The 17,747-nt window shown below is 38.7% G+C and overlaps 1 non-coding gene and 1 pseudogene across 1 annotated transcript; both read right to left on the minus strand.

Moving 5' to 3' along the window:
* LOC117304433 overlaps positions 1 to 17,144 on the minus strand; it is a 30,232-nt pseudogene extending 13,088 nt beyond the window's left edge.
* On the minus strand, positions 6,193 to 6,268 carry Trnat-agu. The gene has a single exon. It is a non-coding gene; the product is annotated as a tRNA-Thr (tRNA).
* Positions 17,145 to 17,747: the final 603 nt, after the last annotated feature.

Genomic DNA, 17,747 nt, shown 5'->3' on the forward strand with positions numbered 1-17,747 from the left:
GGTTAAGATAGGACAGATGGGGTCCGTAGTATGAAGGGTTTTACCTGATCCACCATTTTTGTATCAGTTGAGAATCGATTCAGGATCCTTCCGAGGGGTGTTGTGTCAAAGAATCTACAAAGGATAAATCACAAACAGAGTATTTTTTTATGAAAGTTCGTCCCAAACAAACTTAAAGCCACCCTGTATTGGGCTACAATAACACAACTTATTCAAAGTGGAGAAAACTCAGGAGGGTGAAGGCAGGAATTTATAGTCCTCTTAAAGACACATGACACTATTGGTAATTGTCAAATACCAGTCTTGTCACTTGGTGTATCTCAACTTATGCATAAAATCATAACCCTGTGAATATTTGAGCTCAATTTGTCGTCGAGGTTGCGAGATAATAATGACAGAAAAACCACCCTTGTCACACGAAGTTGTGTGCGTTTAGATGGTTGATTTCGAGACCTCAAATTCTAAATCTGAGGTCTTTAAATCAAATTTGTGGAAAATTGCTTCTTTCTCGAAAACTACGTCACTTCAGAGGGTGCCGTTCCCCACAATGTTTTAGATTATCAACCTCTCCCCATTATTACTCGTTACCAAGTAAGATTTTGTGCTAATCCCCTTTTTTGAGATATTACCCAAAGTGTCCACTGCCTTTAAAGTGGAGAAAAACTCAGGAAGGTGAAGGCAGTATTGACATTTCTCACAAATTGTTGCACGTTGTGACGGGGTCCATGGCGTTTTGTACTCCCGAGGGGGGTGGGGATGGCACCCGAGGCGAAGCAGGCTTATCTATAGGTGATATTTATACACAGGTGATATTTTGTACAGCTCTTTTAAATTGTAAATATTTCCTCCATGTGACCAGTACCTTCCTATCAGAAAGGAACTGAAATATTAAAACCCACTCTTTTTGGAACAATTTTTACATCATAATATATTACAGAGAAAATAGAATGAGCTATTGCAAAGTTCTTCTCAAATGACCTATGGTATAGATGCAAAAAAACAGTAAATGGCCTGATGGTTACACTTTAACTACCTGGATGTATTTCATAATAATTTGCTAACTCCTAGAGTCCTAGAACTAGTCCTTACTTGTGAAATTGACACCAGTTCTGTGTTGTCATTTTAGCCTTTGAGATATACTCTGCTTCGGCCAAAACATCAGGCCATTATTAACTCATTTTTGCATGGTCTATAAGGATGACAAATTTAAATGGAGCTCCTCATCAACTTACCTCATGGGGGATTGAGTCACATTCTTCAGGACTCTCTGGTGGATGGTTTTTCCTGCCATGAGTGAGGACATGTTCATTGCTACACTGACGAGATAGAAAAGTATGGCACATGATATGGCGATGATGAAGTACCAAGTCTGGTAGTATTGATTGAGGGTCTCAACTTCCTCCTGGGAAATAAGAAATGGAAAAATTGTGTTTGTTTTGGGGAGACTCTTTAAAGTCTGTTTTAAAAGAACACAAAGACTGTGAATGAGAACAGTCCTAACCTGTACAGCAGGGCAACCTCTTGGAGTCTAAAACAAAAGTGTCTAGTCCCCGACCCCGAGCCTTGTACCAAGCTTTGGCCGTATCCGTATAATGGACAACATGCATACAGGACCCAATTTCATAATGCCTGTGTTCACATAAATTTGCTTAGCATGAATTTTCTTCTTTGATAAAAATAGGATTAACAACCAAATTTCCGTTTGTTGCATATTGCCTGTTACTGGTTTTCAGCTGTTGTTTGCTTATCCTGAAAATCACGCGTTGAAATTTGGTTGGTAATCCTTTTTTTAATAAAGGAAGAAATTTCATGCTAAGCAGATTTTTGTGCTTACAGGCTTTCTGAAATTGGGCCCTGTACATCACCTACCATTCTAATAATTTTTTCAGTGCAGGTACACTTTTTTGTGCCCAAGATTGTCCTTGCTAAGCAGAGTCCAGCTGTGACTGTTGGAACCTACCTGGGTGATGTTTGTCAGCAGTCCGGCCTCGGCCCAGTTTGATGTCCAGTAACTCCTCAGTATGGACAACAAGAAGTTGATCACGAATACAATAAAACTGAGGGCGACCATCGTGGGCCCAATGGCTTGAAGATAGTAAAGATAGACCCGCCATGATATTGAGCCTTTGTTACGCTCCTCTGCACGGATTAATTTACTGCCATCGCCCTCTTCTTCGTCATCACACTCAGCGGGAAATAAATCTGTGGAGGAGAGGGGGTTAGATAAAAAAAAAAAGGTATTGAGTTCGAGTATCTCACCCCGGACGATATCGAAAAATTTGACTGGCGATATATCGTCGGGTAAATATCGCCGATATGGCAGTATATCGTGCAGGTTTTTATTACAATCTACGTGAAGTTCGTATTGGCATTGGCAATACCCTGTTGTGTGTTCCACATTGACAGGTCTACGCTTTGTACAAACTCAAGGTGTACCCAGTAGATGTAGATTGTCTGTTTTCATATTTTGTTTTGGATATAAATTATTATATATTACTACTTTTTTTCTGGTAATGAAACCAAGGATGCCTTGGGGTTTCCCTCAACTCTTGACATAAAGTTTCATGGTTTCTTTGACATGCACCAGCAACACTAGTACACTAGACCTCATACAGCTTATGTCCCATCTGAAGGACAACGCAATTATGGTAAAGTGTTTTTTAAAGGACGCAACTGGGAAGAAATAAGTACCTTGTCCCAAAACTAAGATGACATTTAAAGGAACACGTTGCCTTGGATCGGACGAGTTGGTCTATAAAAAGTGTTTGTAACCGTTTTTTGTATACAATGCATATATGGTTGGAAAGATGTTTTAAAAGTAGAATACAATGGTCCACACAAGTTTGCCTCGAAATTGCGTGGTTTTCCTTTTACTGTGCGAACTAACACGGTCGGCCATTTATGGGAGTTCAAAATTTGACTACTATAAATGGCCGACCGTGTTAGTCGACGAGGTAAAAGGAAAACCGTGCAATTTCGAGGCATGTTTGTGTGGATCACTGTATTCTACTTTTATTTCTACCCATATTCATTTTATGAAAAACGGTTATAAACGCTTTTCAAAGACCAACTCGACCGATCCAAGGCAACGTGTTCCTTTAAAGATAACCAATCCGACTACCCCAACCACCGCGACCACCCTAACGTAAACCAGACTGTCCCTTATAGTATGTCATACCATTATAGCCCTCGCCATCTTCAAAACTACTGCCACCCCTCGACTTCCTGGAAGCTTTCCTGAACCTGATCTCTTTTTCTCTCTCCGAGACCTGTTTCCTGAGTGCCTGGATATCTTTATCAATACCCTGGTCCTTTCCAGCTTCATCCGACATATCAGGGGTCTCTGCCTTCGCTGCTACCCCGGCATCCACCCAGCCCTTGTAGAGTTGCGGACTGTCCCGCTGGATTTCGGCCGGTGTGCCTTGTTGCATAATGCTTCCATTCTTCAAAACAACCACCTGTGGAACCAGCATATGAAAGCCTTGAAGAAGGCTCCGACAAACATCACTAACAACTAATAACATTATAATTTGGTTGGTTGCTTGCTTGTTTCTGACAAAATTAATTTATGGAAGCGGGCGTCAAAGTCATCAGTTTTGTGATGCACTCATTTCCAAATAGGTACAGTCCTTACATAAAAATGGAGGGACAAAAAATTCAAACTTCTTTAATCTCTCAAAAAAATGCTTCTTGGTTTGATACTCTTTAAGTGCATTTAAAAAAAAAACAATGATTACATGCAAAACCTATAGCTTGTTCATGAAGAGAAATGAAATTAATTTCATTCAAATACAAATAAACTTTTAATGACTTACATAGTCTACTTCTGGAAGAAAATGTGTCTGATGAGTCACCAAGACAACAGATCTGCCCTGCTCTACAATCAGGTAGTTCTTGATCGCTTCGTGGAATACTTGGGTCCCGACGTGGACATCAAGAGCAGACATTGGATCATCCTAAAGAATGCAAGATGTAGTTTAAGTTTAGTCTAGTCTAGCTTATTACATTCATTGCACAAACATCAAAATACATTGTGGTGGAAAGAATTTGTATGTAACATAGCTTTTCTCTCCACTTATTTATTTTCTTTTGTCGTCTTCAGTTAGCCTGGTTTAACATTCTTTGTGTTTTCGTCGTCAGCCTTTTGTATTGTCATTGTGTAATTGTCTTGCCCTTGTTTCTTCTTCGATGTTTATTTGTTTGTGTGTTTGTTTGTTTGTGTGTTTGTTGTCTGTATAAAGGCTGTTGTCTACAAGCCATGGCTTATCTAACAGCCTCATGCTCTCGCTCCTGTTTTGCACATAGTTAATTCCTAGTTATTAATTTATTATTTGCTTTTAGATTATATTGTTTTTCTGTATAATTTAATACACTTTAGATTTGTTAAATTTCTATGTACTGTTTAATTCTCACAATTGTTTTTTTTCTACAAGAGTATGGAATAAACGTTTATTAAAATTGAATCTATTGAATTGAAAATACATTAATATTGATGTTTACCAAGATGACAATTTGTGTATCACTGTATACAGCCCTCGCCACGCTGACACGCTGTTTTTGTCCTCCACTCAGATTGATTCCCTTCTCTCCAATCTCAGTCTTATCGCCTGATGGTAACATGTCGATGTCCTGACGGAGACCACACGCTGCGATAGTCATCTGGTACCTGAACACCATAAATCATACAAAGAAAAGTTTTTTATATTGCGCAAAATGTTCTAGTAGCTAGATTAAAAAGGAGAGTTTAAAATGTCCATTTGTATAAACGGGTGAATAGAAGCAATCATGGTTCAATGACCGCATACATGAAAGACACCATTTAACTCCTAAAGACACACATTACAACGGGGACGTGGTGCAAGTTTCTTTCAAAAAACAGACTCGTGCACACGTACAACTCAGTGTGGTTGGGACCCGACATGCCTGATACTTCAAGGAATCAAGGAAGGCAACTGCCTAGCCCATGACTTCTGGTCGTTGCCTTGGTGCCTTTTCAAAAAGTAGAAATTCATAATGTCTTCTTTAACAAGGAGCAAATGCACTGATGCCCTACCCTTTCAAAAACGTAGCATACATGCCCGGGACAACCTGAACCCAGAAGATGTAATAATTATGTGCAAGACTTACACAGTCTTATCACTTGAAGCTACACCTTAGATTTAGTATCGATGCAATCTGAACTGATAAAACCTTCTCACATACCTTTGTTCATTGTATTTTGAGCCGAATACAATATTTTCCTTCAACGATGCGTTGATCAGCCAGGCTTTCTGATTGGCGTAGGCGACTCTGTTTTTATCACTATACAAAAATAAAATTCAAATGACGTGTTTCATTCAAGCGATATACTGCAACTTCAATGATGAACAATAACGTGTACTTGTAACATCATGCTTGAAAATTACTGTTAATAATAATGTTAGATGATAATAATTGTTTCAGTTGATGCCTTGTCAAAATGAAGCCAAGGATTTGTGATATTTTGATGATTTTTTTTTCATCCAAACAAATTTCATCTATGATTCCACAATCCACTAAATTACAAAAACGGTAAGCCGGCGTGCCCCTTTAAGTCATGGACTTGAACTCGGATTAGGTGACACAGAATCTGGGTCATACTGACAAATCCGGGTCATAAGTTTGTAGGGTGTACATGTGTGAAGTATACACCTTACTTTATAGTTTCCATAATTGTCTTTACTTCTAATTATTGTACCTTCTCCATGTAATGTCTCCAGACACCAGTTTTATTTCACCAAGCATGGACGACACCATGGACGATTTCCCGCTACCAATTTCTCCAACAATAGCTGTCAACTTGCCTGGTACACAAACACAGAGAAATCGCTTGAAAGGTAGACAAACAAATGAAAGGCACTGGAAACTATTGGTAACTAATACAAAATAACTGCCAGCATGAAAACTTACTTAGTAACGAGTAATAAAATAGAGCTGTTGATAGTAAACAAAATAAATTTGAAAAAATCCCTCTGAAGTAACGAGTTTTTGAGAAAGAGGTAGTCTCTCACTCAATAAAAAAGACTTCAGCTGAAGCCCAATTCATTATGCTTAATATGAAAGCACACAAAGCAATTCAACAAGTATATTAATTTTAGGTTTTTACCCTGAACACCGATGTGTGTTAGCACTGTATACTCAGACCCGAGTTGAGTGGAGAAAATCCTAGGTATATAACTCGGGTGGGATTTGAACCCACGACCTTTGCCACGACACTAGAGCAGTGTCATACCAACTAGACCACCGAGATTGCCCGGTTGCTAGATGCAGTTCGAAATATATTTTCTTGCATATTTGATGACCCGAAATTTTCACAGGTTTGTTATCTAATGCATATGATGGAATACACCAAGTGAGAATATTGGTCTTCGACCATAAAAACGTGTCCAGTGCCTTTAAAGCCAAATTAATTCTACCTAGCCTGAGGTTTCATCGATGTTGTTTGTAGGGGTGTGGACAGGGTATATCTCGTTTGATTGGGGTTTCAACAGTCACATCAATATGATTGACAAACCCAGAGGGAGTAGGGAAGTCTACCCCACCCTGCTTATCCATAACCCCACAAATGAGATAAACAAATTGCACAACTTCCAGTAAATAGCCACACAAAATTCATTTCCTCTCTTTGCTGTTTTTTCAAAAGTCTCTTCTTAGATTGTTTTTCTTTTTGTTCGTTTAAAGGGAAGGTACACGTTTGGTAGTTACTCAAAACAAATATTAACTTAAAAACTGACTTGGTAACAAGCATTGGAGAGCTGTTGATAGTATAAAACATTGTGGGAAACAACTCCCTCTGAAGTAACGCAGTTTTTGAGAAGGAGGTAATTTCTCACTAGAATAATAAAATACTTCTAGCTATAGAAGTCTTTTATTCACATCTGAAAGCACACAAATTCGTCCAACAAGGGTGTTTTTTCTTTCATCATTTTCTCGCAACTTCGATGACCGATTGGGCCCAAATTTTCACAGACTTGTTATTTTATGCTTATGATGGGATACACCAAGTGAGAAGACTGGTCTTTGACAATTTCCAAACGTGTACCTTCCCTTTATAAACCAATAAATAAATCAAATGGAAGCGGGCGGTGACGCTGAACATGTTTTGGTTTTTTTGTTTGCCTTACCGGTCTCGATCTCCAAGTTGATATTCTTAAGCACCGGTGTGGATGGATCCTCCCATGTTAGGGTTGCATTGGTCATCTGAAAAACAAAAAATCATTGTACATTAATTATTCACACTCACTCACCAGGTCACCCACAGGCGGGCTCGAGTATGACTTTTCCAAGTAATTCGGTCTTGCATTTTTTTTTTCTTCCTCGTCTCCTGTGCCTGTGAAACTGGTTCTTATTTATTTAGCCCATTTCACAGGAAAGTCTTTTAAAATTCGCTTTTCAATATTGTCCTGGTCATTAGGCCAACAGCATTCCTTTATTTCTGTCCAAGCCCTATCAGCCCTATATGCTACCATTTGCCTCTAGTGGCTTTTTCATACACATTATAAAACACAGTATTTTTTTCTGAAGCAATTACCTTGATAACTAAGTTATCTGGAAGTGTAGGTGTTGCAGTTGGTGGTGGCAGCGGCTTGGCTGCTTTTAGTTCCAGTTCTTTGTCAAAGGTACCATACTCTCCTTCTCCTTGATGGACAGCTTTTTGAAGTCTTGTAGTAGTGTCATGCCGATGCTGTAAAAAAGATTGGTTTCATTGATAGCTTTTCATACATTTCAAACATAATAAACCTAAGGACTGAATGGCATTCCACAACATCATGATACGTCTCAATCTGAACTGTTCCCTGCTCTATGGTCTGCACGTGTTAATGGGGTGTCCAAAGAATGTTTCTTCTTGCCCTTACAAGAATATTATATTATAGAAACTAACAATTTTCTTTTTTTTTTCTTTTTCTTCTTTTTTTCTTTTTATGTAGTGGGATGGGTGGTTTTTAACTATGGGGTGGGTTTCAGGGGACATCCTTTGTGGCAGCACGGCTTTGTAGAGGTGCTGGTCACCTGTTCCTCCTCGCCACTCACTGGCTTGGTATTTGTAAGCTATTTTGGTTCATTGTTTCTCTATGTATCGTCTTGTATATTTATATTTTTGTGCCAGTGTAAAGTTTAACAAAACTTAAAACAATCAATCTCTTTTATGTTTTATTACACCCTTAAGGTGATGAGTCCTCAAAAATGAAGGCTCAATACATTTTGCCGTGCCATTGTTCGTGATGGGTTGGGTCCAAAGTGCACAAAACACATCACACAACTTAACGTTTGGTAACATTGCGTAGCAGTGGGAAAACAAACACAACAAAGTTCGTTTATTGATGAACATTGCGCATCGTTGTTTTTGAACACAATATAAACCCTATGCTCGGGTCTGTGAAAATAACCGAGTGCAGAATCAATTAGGCAATGTAACCAGTGTGATAGAACACTCATGTTCCCCGCACCATGTACATGCATTTTTTTTTAATTTTTTTTTTTAAACATCACACTTAGGTTCTCATCCACTTAAAAATTCGCAATCTGTTACCAAGGTACAACTGTGCCCCTTTTCGAAACCGCGGCTTCGGCTTAGGCTAGCTTGGCCCCGAGGTTGTTTTGGCAACACGAATGTGGGAGTGTTTTGCGTACGTGCGCGCTCCCACAGTCTCAGTGCTTAGAGAACGGAGCCCAAAGCCGAATCCAAAAACAGAAGCCGCGGTTTAAAAAAGGCGCTGTTTCATAAAAAAAAATACCTCGCCATCATAACAAGTATCCCTCGCCGCTAAAGTAATCATTTTCTGGCGGCCTTTGACCTTGTCCTCAACTTCCGGCGCACCGAGAAACTTCTGGATCCGCCCGTGACTGATGATGGCGTTGATGGCAAACATTACAACATTAGGGAGCATCATCAAGGAGGCCGTCATTCCCTGGAAGTACGAGATTGATGGGAACATGATGTTCGGGGTCAGAGGTTGACCTTCCAGTGTATAATAGAGGCCAAACGACTGCAACGATTAAACAAATTAACATGATTAATATTGGGAAATTATGAAATTCATAACAGTAATAATCATAGAAGAAGAAAAAAATCTGTCCATAAATCACTGACGTGTCTTATACCAATTTACCAATATTAATTCCAATTATGTCTAATAAAGGCAGTGGACACTATTGGTAATTACTCAAGATAATTATCAGCATAAAACCTCACTTTGTAACGAGTAATGGGGAAAGGTTGATGGTATAAAACATTGTAATAAACGGTTCCCTCTGAAGTGACGTAGTTTTCGAGAAAGAAGTAATTTTCCACGAATTTGATTTCGAGACCTCAAGTTTAGGACTTGAGGTCTCGAAATCAACCGTCTAAACGCACACAACTTCGTGCGACAAGGGTATTTTTTCTTTCACTATTATCTCGCAAGTTTGATGACTGATTGAGCTCAAATTTTAACAGGTTTGTTATTTTATGCATATGTTGAGATACACCAACTGTGAAGACTAGTCTTTGACAATTACCAATATATAGTGTCCAGTGTCTTTAAGTGTTATCTGTGATAAAAACAAATTCCACACCAAAGACATTTTGTTTATTTAAACAAACATAGTTTCGTGTTTTAAAACGAGAACACTGAAACTAGAAACGTTGCCTTGGATCGGGTGAATGGTCTATGAAAAGCGCTTGTAATAGTTTATTATAAAATGCATGCGGTTAGAAAGATGTAGAATATACCGATCAACGCAAATATGCTTACACGCCAATATCGACTCCACAAAAATGGCCGACCGTGTTGGTTTCCAAAGTTGGGTCTTTGTATTATTTTTTTAACACGCTTTCTAACACTATGCATTCCATAACAAACGCTTTTCATAGACGAACACACCCGATCCAATGCAACATGTCCCTTAAGAAGATGACCAAAACTAATTAAATGCAATGATTCTAGGCATATATAGAGAATATCTTGTTTTGATAATACTTACAACAGCCGTCGCTAGTGGAGTAGCTGACATGGCAAGTGGAACTGTAAGCAAGAGAATACAACCACATTGATTATCATTATGAATTTGTTTATCCTATCCTGGTGATTATTACCTCTGTTACAAAATAAAACAGATTGATTTGGTGTGAAAGTCTACCATTACCTTGTTTGAAATATTCAAAATTGGCGTGTGTATTATAAAGATGAAATAAACAAGCAAGTAACAGTTAAAGGATTTGCGTACTTTTTGTAGTACAAAACACAATGTCCACATACATTAAACTTACACCGTTTGAAGATAATGATAGTAGAAAGTGTACCTTAAAATATTAACTGCTGAGGTGCTGTAGTTTTTGAGAAATGAGTAAAACAATGTGATGAAAATACGTTTTGACATGCTAAATAATTTTCGTATCATGATCACTGAGACGAAAATTATTTTCATGACATTGTTTTACTCATTGATGCTAAAAACACAAGACCTCAGCACGTAATATTTTAAGGGAAGCTTTCTATTACCATTATCTCCAAACTGTGCAAGGTTAGTTTAAATCTGTAGACATTGTGTTTGCTGTCCTACAAAATGTACATAGACCCTTTAAAAAGCAGGACAGTTCTTTTCAGAAGTGAGAAGTCTCCCGAATTCCCGCAGTAGTATAAAGCAAAACAAGTTCTCAAAAGAACATAATCTAAACCTGGCAAGGTGTTACCCGCAAAATATACCTCACCAACGTGCAATGCCCCAACGCCCACAAGCAAAGCTTACTTGATAAGAGTTTTTGGTTTTAACTCAGAAATATCAAAAACCACAGTACTGTAAATTCTCTACACGGGCCATTTAATAAACCACTGATTTGGCTCCGGCTTAGGCTCCGGCTTAGGCTCATCTGCCAGCCTGAAGCCCTTACCGAATAAAAGCACACATTGTGATTTCAAACAAGATTTTTTTTTTAAATTCGACCTTTCCAGCATACACTCTTGGTGGCGCACTCTTTTATAAGTCTCCAGACATTTTTTATTTATAACAACTCATAAAACATTACACATTGCACTGGTGAGTGCAGCCACTTTGTACAGCGCTTTGATTTCACTCCTCCTGGATGTCATGATTCGGCTTCTGAAACGCTCCTCCCAGCCATTCAGTTTGATGAGCTTAATCCCCTGAAGAAGTTCGTTGGTTCCCTTCAGGCGATCGTCTGAATAACCCTACCATCCACCGGAAAATGAAAAATACCGGAAGTCAATTTTCATCATAGAGATCACTCATATTATGTTTTCACAAAGTTTTATCTTTTACGTTTGAGTTTTTATGTATCATTGGCGATGTTTAAGCATTTTTTGTTCAGGCACTTTAGAGCAAACATTATGCACAATGAACATTTGGAAACACAAGAGACCATCATCCAGCTATAACTCACTTTCACCAAAGTAAATAATGAAAAAATGTGGAGGAATTTTCCTGTGGAAGACTGCCCGGAGCTGGTTGCCCAGAAGTTGTTTTCTTACCATGACTCTTTGTTGGAACTTTCGAATTCCCTTGGCGATGAATCCTTGTAGCAACATGGTTATGACAAACATGGACGCACCAATCAAAGCTGACACACCCAAGATGGTGTACAAGAAGTACAGTGTAACAAAAAGCTAATTTTTGAAAAGAAAAGTGAAAATAAAGGGGGTAAAAAATAAACATCAAGCCATTTTGTACGTGATGGGTATCCGTGACCCTTGAAATGCTCTCAGCAATCAAATACTGAACATATTTTGTAACCTGTGATGAAACAACCCTATTTCCAACACTATTTTTCCCCCTAAATTAAGTCAGCATATGATGCAGATACGAGTAGTTTAACTATCTTGCTTAAAGGCAGTGGACACTATTGGTAATTACTCAAAATAATTATTAGCATAAAACCTTACATGGTAATAAGTAATGGGGAGAGGTTGATAGTATAAAACATTGTGAGAAACAGCTCCCTCTGAAGTGACCTAGTTTTCGAGAAAGAAGTAATTGACTTCGAGACCTCAAGTTTAGAATTTGAGGTCTCAAAATCAAGCATCAGAAAACACACAACTTCGTGTGACAAGGTTTTTTTCTTTCAATATTATCTCGCAACTTCGACGACCGATTGAGCTCAAATTTTCACAGGTTTGTTATTTTATGCATATGTTGAGATACACCAACTTTAAAGACTAGTCTTTGACAATTACCAATAGTGTCAAGTCTTTGAAAATTACCAATAGTGTCAAGTGTCTTTAATTGATTGATTGATTGATATATTGGTTGCTCTTTTACTTCCCAACTCCTTTTTTTCAATTCAATCACAAAGTATTATACAGAACTTAGAAATATTTACACAAACATTTAGGTAATTTGTATACTGTTAATTTAAGATAATTCTATCTGCTTTCTTCCCATATTGATATAAAGACGAACCTGGATGGGTGCTGCCCACAGCAAATGACTGTACATAACGAACATCTGGATATTTGCAGGGTCGGTACTGATGTTGTTTGTCAGTTGTCCAGCATTCATGTCACTACCTTGGAGCTCAACTGGAGATATATACTGTGCCTTGAGATACACAGAGCCCTGACAAAAATAGTACAAAACATTCACACTAACCTTCGAAAAAAAATGTGCTAGGAGAAACGAGTCTTTTTTTTTTTTTTTTTTTTGCAACCGTTTGATTGTTTTAATCTTCTGTAAAATATAGATATCAATCAAACTAAACCTGTGAAAGCTGTCAGGGTTGACTCGAAGTCCGGATCCCAGGGGATCCAAGGGATGTGTTAGTTTTCAGCTGTCCCGGAAGGAGGTTGAAAGATGGTTTTAAAACGCGGATTTGGCGTCAGTTTGACCAATTTCTGGATCAATTTAACATAGATTTTGGTTCAAACTGATTCTGAAATGGGTTAGGTGAACCTAACGAACCTGAAGAGCCGATCTCATTTTGAGGCTGACATGAAACATCGACTGAAAGTGCCTCTGAAGAAGCACGATGGGGACGAGGTTGCAGATACTCAGTAAGAACACAAGAAAATACACATTCGCCACTGTGTCTTTTACTGTGATATAACCGGAATCCTGAGGGTAAACAAAAAGAGGAAGGAATGTTAAAAAAAGCCATGACAAAATGTCCGGTGGAAGCCGTTGGAGACTGAAAAAAGGTTATTATCTTGGATAAATTGTTTTGTTTGTATAGCTCGGGTGATCGGTAATTAGAAACATTAACTAAGTTTTACCCAGTCAGTTTCCACTGTGGTTTATTGCTTGATATTTCACCAATAAAAAGTCACATCCTTCTCCTACTGAAACATTTCACTCATTAACCAGATTTTAATGACTTTGTATCTTTTGATGGTATTCAAGAGCAAGTCAAATGATTTATCAGGACTTGTAACAATGCTGGTGGTGCACACCATTGCAATTCAACCCTGCATTAAATGTATGTTCGGTGTTCAATTATAGACAATGTCCCTTTACAACACAACGGTTTCGGCTTTGGATTCGGCTCAGGCTAGCTTGGCCCCGCGGTTGTTTTGACAATATTTCAGACGGGAGGACGGAGACTGAAGCCGGATCCAAAGTCGAAGCCGTGGTTTCGAAATGGGCAGATGAAAGCTTCGCACCTATTGAACGCTGGGACACGTTTAAGAGTTTGTTTCCTTCACACCTCAAAGCAATGCAAGTGGGACCAAGATGGTCGAGTACGCTCGAGCTGTTGTGTCTGTCCAAAAGGGAAGAACTTGTCATATCATAAGCCCTAGGAGTAACAAACGGATCTGGTGATGTTCGGGCCAACTCTCTGAAACCTCAGTCACCATAGACAATAAGATACTCATGTTGATGCCTTGAAGTGTTATCTCAAAATGTTCACTTTGCTGATGTTCTTGAATAATAATCATTTTTGAAACCACGGCTTAGGCTTAGTGTCTTAAGCTCCGCCATTTATTCTAAAAACTTGCATTCATAAATACCTCAGACAGTTTCGCTATTCCTATTGGTAGAGAGCGCGTCACGTGGGTGTGTATAAACCTGTGTTTATGACCAGTAAAAAGTGTTGAAACATGGGCGTGACACGCGAGCTTGCACCCATTCTTATAAGACAGTTTCTTCATTCCCATTGGTCGACAGCAACGGCTGAAACAGTTGTGCAACATCACGCGATACGCGCGACGCCCACAGCATTCCCCTTGTCTCGGTAAAATTATCAAGAACCAGGCCTCGTTGGGATTAAACCACTAGTTGAAAACCTCTTCACCACACATTGATTCCCTAAATTGCACACAGGCTTCACACAATATAGCCCAATGAGTAACAAATAAGATTGAACTCACCTTATCTACAGGGATATCACCGTTAGTGGAGATCAAGGTCAGCAGATCAATGATCTTCTGGAGTATCAATGGGCCGCCCAGTCTTATCGTATCACCAGATACCTTCTGAAGCCCTGCCACAGCTACGGCACCACCGTGGAGTTTCCAATATATCTTGAGAAAATTAGCATCTTTGATGTCCTTTGAATTCCTCTCCATCTGTGTAAAGATTGTGTGGACAGCTCTAATCTAAGCCTGTGCGACCAATGCGACTTGTGTCGTAGTCGCGACTATTTTCTTAGTTTTCTATACCGTATTTTTTTTTAAACTACTCGGTTAATCGTGTCGCCACGACCACTAAAAAAATAGTCGCGACTAATAATAATGTATACTCAGTACTTTCCCGAGTCCTGTGAAAAAATATAACAGTAACATGTCTGTGATATTTTCCACAGGACTCGGGAAAGTACTGAATGATTAATTAGTTTATAGAGCTGACTTAAATGACAACAATTATTATAAACAGACTAGAGCCTCACAAAACAAGAATCACCTACCAGATCATGTTTAAGGGCATCCTGCAGTTGATCGACGACAACGTGAGATTTGTAGTCTGTGGGCAGTTCTCCTAGGTCACTGAGCTCCAGTGGTCTCTGGTAACCCAACATGAATAGACCATTGAGCCACCACGACGAGAACGAAGAGAAGTAGTTTGCGAATTTTTGTCTGTATTCGATGTCTGGATTGGTGGAGTCTTGTAAGAAATTTGCATCTCCGTAGAGGACACGGCTAATTTTATTCCGCAGTAGAACCTGTTTATAAAGCAAGCATGAATGTAACAATCAATAACTGAACTGTTTTCAATTTGTTGTACATTTTCAGTTAAAGGCACTTGTGGAACAAGCTGGATTAAAAAAGAAATTGTACGTCAAAAAAAAAAAAAAAAAAATGAAACCAGCTTTGAACATCGAATTTCACTCAAGATGATTAGGTAGGTTCTATTTGTATCTGGCTTGGGTTCAGAAAAAAATGAATAGCTCAAAGCTAAAATAAACTTACCCTGTTAAATATTAAAAACAAGTCAACTATAAGTAACAGGATGTACACAATCAGCATCGAAAATGTTAGGTCAAACTTGAGAATTGTGATGTTCATCCCTGGTGCTCTCCTAAGGTCTCGAAACCTGAGCATCTCCGAGACAATGGCTGCTAGCATGTAAACCATCTGCAAGCACAGCATCTTAGGTTGGTCCCACAGCTCGACCTGGTCTGAATAATACACCAAAGCCACGGTGCCGAAAACAGACAGGATAGCTGGAACGAAGAGCTGTGGTCGTGAGCTCCCTCCGATGACTAGGGTGTCTGTTAGAACCCCCTCAAAGACCTGGATGGTGGTCAGGAGGAAGAGGAGAAGCAGGACGATCATTCGGAAGTCATGGAACGGGTATCGTATACGGAGCAGTTTCTCCGGTGTCTTGTAGAGGTTTTCTATGTCTGCATTGAAGAACCTCTGATAGATGAGGATGATGACGGCTAAGGCTATGAACACTGTGTGTGGAATGCAGTATATTCCGTTCATCAGGCAGGTAAGTTGGAGATTGTCGACTGCCTGGCTGCCTACTTCAGCGGGGTCGCTGCCGCAGAACCACAGTTCGAAAGTTTGGTTGTTGACATCCCCCATGGCCTCCTATTGTTGATTTGCTATGTTATAACAAACTGCAGCAAAATAAATCGAAAATAAAAACAACAACAATGGATTTAAAAGATTCAAATTTGCATCGGGGATAACGAACATGAAAGTCACCTAGAAATATATGATATAGTTTGCAGTAACACCATGTAATTACTATATCTAATGAGTTGGGGTTGTTCTGAAAAGAACCGTTGGTTTCAATATATATATTTTTTGAAACCATTTTTAGTAATTGTTTTACTCAAGAAAGCAATAATACAACAAGCATTTTTATTTCCTGTGAATACCTTTTCAAAAATGCATAGGCCTACAATGTTTCTTAAAGTAAATTCAATTCAACCAATTCAATTTACTTTTTCCTGTCTACTGTGCAGTACAACACTTAAATGAAAACTTCTCAAAACAACATCACAACTATTACTGACAGAAGACGTACAAAAGAGAGCGTCACAAAAACAAGACGAGCAAATTAAGGTCCCGCTCTAGTAAATTTGCCTCCACAATTATTTTAAAACTTTACCCACTTAATTTTCGTTGTGGTTGATTTTCTGAACAAAAAAAGGAAAAAGATAAAACTACTGTTAAAACTATGGATGGCAGTGGGTCCCCTAATACATATTTATGTATATGGTATTCTCGGGAAAAATCTCAGACTAGAGTTCTTTAATATTCACAGTTCAGTCCCTTCACATAAAACAAATTTCAAACCCGGCAGATTCTTTTACATGATAGTCTTCGAGAAATTCTGCTTGGGTCAAAACTTCCGTTATCAAATATGCATTCCAATACCATACATCGTTTTTCTTGGTAGAGCAACTTACAACCACTAATTTCATTTTATTAAAATGATCTAGTGAACATTAGAGGTGTTATGTTTTTTAGGAATAAATATTTACAGATATTTTCAAACGGCAGCCATATTTATGTTAATCGTTTACAGTGACTGTTTATGTTAGGCTTGGTGATGTGTGAGACGAGTGATGTAAATGATCAGGCGTTTTGCTGCTATAAAGTGAATAATATTAACAAACATACGCTAAAAAACAAAACAAACAGAAACAAGTAAAGAAACCTCACCTGCGTATAGCCAATCTCTTACCCGAAGAAATTAAGCAACGTAAGAACATGTTGCTCTTTCAGAGCGGACAATTCGTGTGGTATTCGGCTTACATCAGCAACACTTCACTGTACTAACTGGATCTCGGTATAGCACAGACAATCTTTTCGGAATAGACCAGCAACTTTATTTTTATTATAAAAATCACTGATCCAAAAAAAAAAAAGGCTGGGTTACCCTGAATGAGTTCTCCAAACATCCGAGGCGTCCTCGAAAAAAAAAAAACACGTAAAACGGGTATGGTCCGGTTGGAACGTAAAGCTTTGGTCTGAAATGACTAGAGTGTGACTTTCATTTGTACGTTAAATTTTGGGAAGACCATACAGCATGGACAAGCCATTTCCCCAAAAATCTGCAGCCGACTTCACGAAACGCTTTGGTTTAATCCTAACTCGACTTAGGACAAGTATAACCCTTACTAACTTAGGATGGGTTCAATGCGTCGTAACGTCTACGGATACGGGGGAACTGAACCTGTCCTAAGATTAATTCTAAGTTAGGAAGGATTTGGTGAAATCAACGGCTATGGTAGGTTAAGTATAGGTGAACTAAATGTTAAGGGGCAAATTATTCAATCAGACATACAAAAAATTAATTATAAAATACAATAGCAGACAAATGGAATGAACGTTTAACGACCA

This window comes from Asterias rubens, chromosome 2 (genome assembly GCF_902459465.1).
Source record: "Asterias rubens chromosome 2, eAstRub1.3, whole genome shotgun sequence".
NCBI lineage: Eukaryota > Metazoa > Echinodermata > Asteroidea > Forcipulatida > Asteriidae > Asterias > Asterias rubens.